This window comes from Corythoichthys intestinalis, chromosome 7 (genome assembly GCF_030265065.1).
Source record: "Corythoichthys intestinalis isolate RoL2023-P3 chromosome 7, ASM3026506v1, whole genome shotgun sequence".
Lineage (NCBI taxonomy): Eukaryota > Metazoa > Chordata > Actinopteri > Syngnathiformes > Syngnathidae > Corythoichthys > Corythoichthys intestinalis.
Genome location: NC_080401.1, coordinates 32,579,668 through 32,590,343, shown reverse-complemented (window position 1 = coordinate 32,590,343; position 10,676 = coordinate 32,579,668).

Below are 10,676 nucleotides of genomic sequence, written 5' to 3'. Positions count from 1 at the left end.
ATTTCTGTGCGGCCCGGTACTAAATGCGCCACGGACCGGCACCAGTCCGCGGCCCGGTCGTTGGGGACCCCTGTTCTAGACCACATGGCTGCTTTTGTACACTCCACCCCTCCCAAAAACTTATCTTTCAGACTCCCCCCTCCTCCTCTTTCTTTGGTCATCAGGCCCCCCACATGGTGTCAAACAGAAATACATCTAGCTAAAGATAGCACCAACATATTCACAGTTAGTGTAGGCGATCATTGTATTTCTTGTTGTTTGTGCTTCTCCTGCCTCTTTCTCCTTCTTTTCTTGTGTTCCCCCATAACCCCTTCCTGTTCGCTGCTTTCTCCTAATAAACGAACATTGAATGAGCACAAATGTAGTATGTCATACTCCCATGTTATACATTAAAACTGTTGAGACAAATCATACACTCAGATCTCCATTCTCCGTGTCAAGCAGCTGAACAGGACAGGTTAAAAAAAAAAATAAAAAAAAAATAAATAACTGGATTCTTTCCGCTGGGACGCCCATGATAGAGGTGTTGTCTATCCTTTAAAATATTTAATTATACAGTGCGGTCCATAACAGCTCCTTGTAGAATTTACAAAATGACAGCTTCTCCCCATAGTAACAGTTGATCATAACATGTTTTGACCACTGAGTGGCATCCGTTTTAATTCTGTTGACTGACGTGCAAGATAAATCCTAACAGAGCAGTTTAGTGAGCCATAAAAAGAACATGCACACCTGACCGTGGGTGTTACTCAATAAACATGGAGAGTGTCTACAGTAGCCCATTCTTAGAGAACAGCACGTTGCGTGAAGTTTCGAACCATTAAACAGATGGAATTAAAAACTTTATAGCGAGTCAAATCAATTCCACCTTTAATGTTAAAGGGCATTTTAGGTTAATTCTGCAATTTAAATGAAAAATTGAAATCCTGATATTTTTGCTGTACGGCCTAGTGACGGGATCTGTCGTTCACTTGAGTAAACGAATCCATTCCGGTTCGTTCAGTAAAACGATTCGTTCAAACGAATCGTTCAACGAATCGTTCGCCCCCCTCATCTCCCTCCCCACCCAAATGAATCGTTCGGTTAGTGAACGGGAAGTGACGTTGCCGAACGAATCACCAAAGACCGCTTCGCAGTATAACTGAACGGGAAGTGACATTGCTTGGTCCCTCCCTCTCTTGCACATTGACCACTCGTCGTAGTTTCAGAAATGAGTGACAGGCGATATCATTCTGCTCTCAGAGACAGCCTCGTCTCCCTCCCTCCCGCAGCTGCAAAAGCGAGGGAGAACTTCCGCGTCGTCTGTCCTAGTTCTATGGGCTCAAAGTCATGGCTCGTGCTTGCATTTCGAATTAGGACACGGTTAAACATTTTCCTTTTGAGGGGGAAGTCGGGGTTTGGGGTCGGGGGCGCACGGACTTTCTTTAGCATGATCTTGCTCACATATACAATGCTGCTGCTAACAGCCAACGCGGCATGCCTGCTGTCACGAAAATAAAAATAAATCGAAAGTTTAATTTCTAATTATGGAACGGCCAACACATCATATTAACCTCTCGCTCTGTTGTATTTTTGTTTTTTATTATTAAGATGATCGTTTTGAATTTTTGCACTGGTATTAATAAATAAAATAATCCGGTCAGCTCCCCTGTCGTCCCCGCATCTCAGATCGTCAAATGCTGACGAGAAATAATTGTTTGCTTTATGATTTCGCCTTTCCACTCTCATTAGTCTGTTAAGAAAAATGTAGACATATTGCAAAATCTCCCGTGTCCGCGCGCTTTGTTTTTGGGGCGCTTGAGTAGCACATGATGGACGGATTGACATAATTTGTCAAACCAACCGACACCCTCTGACACGAAAAAAAAAAAAAAAAAAAACACTCGGAAAAAATTGACATGTATATACAGTTTCATTGCAAATCAGTATTATGGTGATCATACTAAATATTATTTTTTTTCTGTGCACATATGAGGTACATATCGCTGCCATGAAGCCTCCATATAGTGACAGTTCTCTGCCCGCTTCACTGCCGTCACGCGACCGCAGCTCAGGTTTTGCTTGCCTCGCAGCTACGCGTGTTTTAAATTACTGTAAATTTGATAGTATATCGTCATAGGCACAGTCCCGAGTCTGTTGAGAAAAGTAGAACACTAAACCATGCTCGCTAGATTTGTGTGGTGTTTTTGTCTTTTTGAGCAGCATTTGATAGGCTCCACGTTAACAAATATGTGACAAAGTCGTTTCCTTTCATTTTATGACTCGTTCACCGCATAGTCATTACTGGAAAGTCAAGTTAGCAGCAAGCTAGGTCAGGAACCGGAGGACCGAATCACTGAACGGGAAGTGACAAAACTCAGTCTTTCCCCCCTGCCTGCACGCTGGCTGCTTATTGGCCACACGTGGAAATGAGTGACATACGCCATGATTCTGTTTCCGCTCCCTCCCCTGCCCGCGATGAGGCTGGCGTCTGATTGGTCGTGTGCGATGTCAGAAGACGCTGCCGCTTGCTCAACGCCCTCCCACGCAGCGAACAAGCGCCACCAACTTCATAGAACGAATCAGTGCAGATGGTGATTAGTTCGGTCTCGTTCACCCAAACAATTCGTTCAAAAAGAACGAATCGTTCGCGACCGATACAACACTAGTACGGCCATTACAGCTTTGATTGCAACTCAAATGAGTTAGCAAAAAAAAAAAAAAAAAAAAAAATTTTCAAAACGCTTGCTCCTCAAATCATCTTTTCCCATAAAAATTGACAGAAATATCATTAAAGCATTTAGGTCGACTACCTACCACCCAAAAACGAGAAGACCTGCATTCTGGAGAACTAAATTCATTCATAATTTCAGTGTAACTGTCTCCTTCGCCACTGGGAGCAGTATAATACAATTTAGAAGACACAAATGAAGAATAGTTTCACAACTACATTGACCCAGTAAACTACTGTAATATTAAGTGTTTTTTTGTTGTTGTTGCAGATGATAAATTATGAACTTGTGAGTATTATTATATTATTTGTCTTAATGTTTATTCTACTATTTGTGTTCAAATATCTGTTGCTTGCATGATCATCAACGCTACGTGTTAGCCATTTAATAGGGGGTTTCACATAGTTTGACTTTTGTGACAACATGTTGATGAACTCGAAACGCAGTGTCAGCAATAAAATTAACTTATTAACAAGAATATTTATAATAATAAGTTGACAATGAACATTTTTTGTTCCCCATCATTCTTGAGGGGAATTCTAAATCAGGCTGCTTAGGCAATACTTTTCGCCAAGATCCTCATCCATTGAATATGGTACGCCCACCGGTGTTGTGCCAATGTAGGTACCCCAGTCAAAAATTGTATGCGCTGGGTGGAGCCATGTATAGGTAGATTTGTGTCTTTATTATTTAATCAAAAAAAGTTGCTTCAATCAAAATATATACTTTCAACAAAAAATGTCGCTTCAATAAAAAAAATGTGTTTGAATGCAACAATAAATTTGAAACTCAAAAAATTAAAAAAAAAAAAAAAATGCATGCGGAAGCGTTTTTCTTTGGTTGATTTTTTTTTCCTTTTTTTGATTTAAGTCTTTTTTTTTTTTATTTTAAGCAACTTTTTTGATTGAAGTGATGTTGATTTGTGTTAAGGCCACATTTTGGCTAGGGCATTTTTGTCTTTATTATTCAGTCAAAATAAAAGTTCCTTAAAAAAAAAAAAAAAAAAAATTAAAAAAGAAAAATCACTTCAATCAAAAAAAGAAAAATTTCAATCACAGAAAAAGTTTTTGAACGCGAAAAAATATTTGAGATTGAAAAATATGCATTTGAACACTTCATTTTTCATTGAAAAAGTTTTCTTTGATTAAAGCAATTGTTTTTGTGTTTGGGCCATAGTAAGGGTAGGAGATTTGTGTCTCAATCATTCAATCCCTCAAAAAGTTGGTTCAATAAAAAAAAAAAAAATCATTTGAAAAAATTAAATTGCCTTCCCCTAATATTTTTTTTTTAAAAAAAGAAAATTATATACATAGAAAATGACCGTCTAAGGTGCTAGTCACATGATCTGTTCGAAAAATAATTTTGACCCAATATAAAAATATTGCATAACATTTCATTCATTTTTGTCGCAGTTTTGTTGCTTTACAAATTGCTGCCATTGGCAGTGTATCAAATACTTGTTCTCCCCACTGTATAGGATAGTCAATTACATGCAATGACACTTTTCGGCCACTGGGGGGGCCTGCCCCCCCCTTAAAATCCACTTACAGGTTTTAATTATGTGTTAGCATTAATGCGTATGACAGAATAAGAAAGTCTTAAATAGCATTATTATGTGAATTAGAATCATATTTTGATACGATTCGACTATATACACGAATTTGGCAAAGCGCAGATGACGAGAAATTAGTCTTTTAATCCGCCATTTAGCCACGCCTACCATTATAGGGCTCTAGCATCCCCAACAGGAGGATGGTTTCATCTGATTTAGAATTCATCCCATTGAGGGGGGAATTATTCAGAACGTGGAAAATGCGACGAAGAGAGCCATGTCAAATGTCATTGTTTCAATCTCTCTACTCCAATTTTTTTTACTGGATATTCTTTGTATCAAAGTGTTTTTCCCCAATTGCTAAATAAATGTTATGGTCATGCCAAATAACAGTCTTGTGCTAAATAGAATATTAAATAATAAAAATGCATTTATTCAGTACGACATAGCAAAATTACTCCATAATGGTCAAACCTGTCGACTTCACCTTTACTGTCGCACCTCCCGAACAATAATTTCTGCCACTGTAGTTAGTCAGGCTTTTGTCATTTCCCTGCCCTGGCTTCGGAGAATGTAAACAAACCAAGAGGCGTGACAGCTAGCTGACATGCTAACCCGAACTGAGTGACGTCTCAAATGTTTCGAAGCAAAAAAATCACACAAAACTAGCCCAGAGTATGTCAAACGGCGGCGGGGTTGTCGATTGTCTTCACCGATTGCCAACCTGCCCGGCGGCGAGCAATCTGAGGATAACTTTTCTACATCTCTGTCCATGATCAAACGTAAGTAAATAGTCCTTTATTTAAACAAAATTTGTAGTGTTTACTTTGTAATCACTGTGTTCGCGGCCATTTTTGACAAAAACTTGCTATTTTCTGATGAGGTTGAAAATTTGACAGAACAACGGACACACAAAGTGGGCAATGAGCTGAATATAGAGGGGGGCGTCGAGTGGCATTTTCGGTGGACAATCAGCCACAAAATGGAAGCCACCTCCGTATTAAAATGTGTGTCATGATCCCAGTATTTGACAAAATACAAAATATGATGTTTGCTCACTTCCTTGTAAGTCCAATGGTCCCACAGTTGTAGGGCTTCTTTTGGCTGATCTCGGGGTGAACGGGAACTTTCTGAAACCCAAAATGGCTCACACGCCTCTCCCTGGTGCAGCAACAATTTTCTGTAGCCGTTTGGCTGACGTGATGCGAAAAATAAACAAATTAATCCGCAAATTCAGCAGAATCCGCAGTCCATCTGCATGCTATAAAGCAATGCTGTATTGTGAGATGCTGACCCAGGTGACGTCGCATTCGCATTCGTCCTAAACCTCAGACTGAAGCTGGAAGTCACTCATTTTCATGGCGCTCTGATTTAAAAAAAATTGAATAAATAAAACGATTGCTTCCAAACACATCCAAGCAGTCCATTTCATTTCGGTGCATAAAACACCGCATGAAATATGAAATAAACATGCTTTTTGGTGTCATACGCACTTTAAGCTAGCATCGACTTTGTTCAGTTAACAGTTAACTTCAAGTGAAATTGGATTAAACCGTTTAAAATAAATGTTTTTTGAATACACTGCTGCTGATTAATTAGTGAGACAAGCTCATTTGAAGTGAACAGCATTCGTATCACAAGTTGGGAAGTATCCCAAATCACTGCTTGTATCTCGAAAACCCGAATGTCTGGTCACTCATGTGTAATGGCACTGCTGTACATTTCATAAACAACATTTCAGGTGAGTATCTGTCAATGGCTCGATCTTGATTCAGAGCTGCATTGTGAGTAATATTTTTAAGACATGATGGTGATTGTTTTAACAGGTGGATTAATATAAATTAGGTGATTCCCTATCAAAGGCCAAGGTATCAAATGCAAAGCTCCCAAGTGTGTTCAATCATGCCTCATTGAACCTTGAACCTCAACCAACACCCACTCAACACTCTCACACTTTCTCTTTTTCTCCGTCTGTTCCGCCTGTCCTATGCAATAAAAAAGCTCCAAGGTTCATCTGAATTCACCGGAGAAGGAACATTGATTGAATAATGCCAAGGAATATTGTATCATGGCTTTGGTTCCTGGTGTTCTCATTGGCATTGATTTGTCCATCTGCTGTGCAGCAAAGGCTACAGGGAAACAAACGTTTCTATGATCCATCGCTGCACGACCAGACGGGAAGCCTCGTCACACAGGTAATGTGGGCTGACTTCATTAGGTAATCCCACGCAATTCACATGAATTTGATATGAGATCTGTAGCAAAAACAGGCTGACTTTATACAAACATAACATCACCTAATAATCCTATTTCAGAGAACCACCAAATTGCACACTCGCTTCCTGTGCAGGCCTTCATCAAAATGAAGAATGAAGTGAAACGTAAAAACGCACTGTGTTCTCGGAAATTAAAATAATGTCTTAGGAACATTTTATGGATATTGCAAAAAAAAAAAAAAAAAAAAACATTTAAAATAGTTTACAAATAAATGTCGAAATGTTTTTTTTGCATGAAAAGATTTTAAATATGAGTAGATTAACAAACAAAACACATTGGTGTTATGTTTGTCAGTGTGTGAGCGTCTGGGGCGTGAGTTGCGGCCAACAGCAGCTCCTTGCAAGTGTTTTTTTTTTTTTTTATCTTTTTGTATTTGCATGTGGGTCTTTATGCCTTGTTCAATAATTGGTAAACATGAATCTTCTTGCCCTCATGTGAGGGCATTACAAATAAAGTTGCACCGATACCGATACCAGTATCGGCAGGGGGCACCGATCCGGCCCAAATTGGTGGTATCGGTATCGACGAGTACCAACATTTAGGGCGCCCATACCATCTACTAGCATCATTTGAAAGCAAATATACTTTCCTCCCCACGTGAGCTTACTTCCCAAATCATTAGCTCTAGTGATGGGACGAAATGAGCCGAGGTTCCGAAGCTTGTGTCGAGTAATGGGAGGGGGGTTTCCACGAAGCTTGTAGCGAGGCGAGCTTCATTTCAGCAAAACCCGGAAATGATGACGTGGGAAGCCTCGCCGGCGGCCGGCAGCCGGCTGAATCTCGTGAGTGCTTCAGAAGTGATCCAACGTTTGGCGCACATTGCAAAACAGGACAGACTACGGTATAAATTGGTTGCAAAACGCAATGGCGATCGCCTGTTATCTCACATTTTGGGGATTTCAGGCTCCTGTACTTGTTACATCTGTGCGCAACAGTGCAACCAGTGCAATCTTTTTTCGAGCCTTGTCCTTTGCTTGCGATGGAACCTGCGCGAAAAGAGCGATCCTCCCCTGTATGGGAACATTTTGGTTTGATTGCTTTCAATAAGGTAAGGGAGAAAAACTACTTTAATACTAGAAACTGCAATTTCGGGAGAAATTACACACCTTGGTCTTTCCTCTGTGGAGATACAAATCTTAGCCCCACTCAGGTCTATCAATAGAATGGACCATAATGCCAGTCATTGGCACTAAACAAAGTTAAAGCCATTAGAAAAGATTGGGAGAATTGGACGTCCATGTCCGTCAATGGCAGCACCCTCCATAATTGTTAATGGAATCGGGGAAGTTTGGGGGACACGTCCTATTGATATGTAGTCATTTTCTGTTGATTTGGGAAAAAAAAAAAATTTCCCATTGAAAATGAATGGGAAAAATTTTGGACGTCCATGGACGTCAATGGTATCAACTTACATAAGCGTCAATGGAATCCAAGTACATTGGCATCAATAAAATGAACAAACATGAAGAAATGCCATTGGAAATGAATGGGAAGTTTGGACGTCCATGAACGTCAATGGCATCACCCTCCATAAGCGGCAATGCAATCGGGGACATTTGGGGGACACGTCCTAATGATATCTAGTCATTTTCTGTTGATTTGGGAAAAAAAAAAAAATCCCATTGAAAATGAATGGGAAAATTTTTGGACGTCCATGGACGTCAATGGTATCAACTTACATAAGCGTCATTGGAATCCAAGTACATTGGCATCAATAGAATGAACAAACATGAAGAAATGCCATTGGAAATTAATGGGAAGTTTGGACGTCCATGGACGTCAATGGCATCACCCCCCATAAGCGGCAATGCAATCGGGGACATTTGGGGGACACGTCCTAATGATATCTAGTCATTTTCTGTTGATTTGAGGAAAAAAAAAAATTTCCCATTGAAAATGAATGGGAAAAATTTTGGACGTCCATGGACGTCAATGGTATCAACTTACATAAGCGTCAATGGAATCCAAGTACATTGGCATCAATAGAATGAACAAACATGAAGAAATGCCATTGGAAATGAATGGGAAGTTTGGACGTCCCTGGACGTCAATGGCATCACCCTCCATAAGCAGCAATGCAATTGGGGACATTTGGGGGACACGTCCTATTGATATCTAGTCATTTTCTGTTGATTTGGGGAAAAAAAAAATTTCCCATTGAAAATGAATGGGAAAAATTTTGGACGTCCATGGACGTCAATGGTATCAACTTACATAAGCGTCAATGGAATCCAAGTACATTGGCATCAATAGAATGAACAAACATGAAGAAATGGCTTTGGAAATGATTGGGAAGTTTGGACGTCCATGGACGTCAATGGCATCACCCCCCATAAGCGGTAATGCAATCGGGGACATTTGGGGGACACGTCCTAATGATATCTAGTCATTTTCTGTTGATTTGGGGAAAAAAAAAAAATTCCCATTGAAAATGAATGGGAAAAATTTTGGACGTCCATGGACGTCAATGGTATCAACTTACATAAGCGTCAATGGAATCCAAGTACATTGGCATCAATAGAATGAACAAACATGAAGAAATGGCTTTGGAAATGATTGGGAAGTTTGGACGTCCATGGACGTCAATGGCATCACCCCCCATAAGCGGTAATGCAATCGGGGACATTTGGGGGACACGTCCTAATGATATCTAGTCATTTTCTGTTGATTTGGGGAAAAAAAAAAATTTCCCATTGAAAATGAATGGGAAAAATTTTGGACGTCTATGGACGTCAATGGTATCAACTTACATAAGCGTCAATGGAATCTAAGTACATTGGCATCAATAGAATGAACAAACATGAAGAAATGCCATTGGAATAAATGGGAAGTTTGGACGTCCCTGGACGTCAATGGCATCACCCTCCATAAGCAGCAATGCAATTGGGGACATTTGGGGGACAGATCCTATTGATATCTAGTCATTTTCTGTTGATTTGGGGAAAAAAAAAATTTCCCATTGAAAATGAATGGGTAAAATTTTGGACGTCCATGGACGTCAATGGCAGCACCCCCCATAAGCGTCAATGGAGTTGGGGACGTTTGGGGTATACGTCCTATTGATATCTGGTCATTTTCTGTTGATTTGGAGAAATGTAGTTTTTTCCCCAGTGAAAATGAATGGGAAAAATTTTGGACGTCCATGTAAGTCAATGGCGGCACCCTTCATAAGCGTCAATGGAATTGGGGAAGTTTGGGGGACACGTCCTATTGATATCTGGTCATTTTCTGTTGATTTGGGGTAATTTTGTTTTTTCCCCCATTGAAAATGAATGGGAAAATTTTTGGACGTCCATGGCAGTCAATGGCATCGACATCCATATAGTCAATTGAATCCAAGTACATTGGCATCAGTAGATTCGACATGCATGGCCGTCAATGGCATCAATGCAATGTAAATTCCATTGGAAATCCCATTGGAAGTGAATGGGACTTTTCCCATTCGAAATGAATGGGATAGTTTTTGGCAAATTTCCGAGGAAGCGTAATTTTTTTCCAAATTCTGTATACAACTTTTATGCCCCTCACCGTCCCGGAATTTTTGATGCCCAAATTGTGTGATTTGGTCAAAAATTGTAGGACTAGATACATTTTGAAACTTTTTTTTTTTCCCGGAAAATTGCCGTTTACGGGCGAAGGGAAAAATTTTCGGGTCCGTTTGAAAAATTCCCATCGTTGCGCGAAAATTCCGGTCGTGCCGATATTTGAACGGTGCCGATCGGTCAAACGGTTCGGGCTGTGCAGCGTGCGTTTTTTTTTCATTCAAAATGAATAGGAAAGTTTTTGGCAAATTTCCGGGGAACCGTAAATTTTTGCCAAATTCTGTATACAACTTTTATGCCCCTCATCGTCCCGGAATTTTTGATACCCAAATTATGTGATTTGGTCAAAAATTGTAGGACTAGATACATTTTTTAACTTTTTTTTTTTTTCGGAAAATTGCCATTTACGGGCGAACGGAAAATTTTTCGGGGGATTTTGAAAAAGTCCCTGCGTCGCGCGAAAAATCCGGTCGTGTCAATACTTGAATGGTGCCGATCGGTGGTACGGTTCGGGCTGCGCGGCGCGCCGAAAAAACGCGGAGAATAATTTGATGATATAACTAGAAACTGCAATTTCGGGAGAAATTACACACC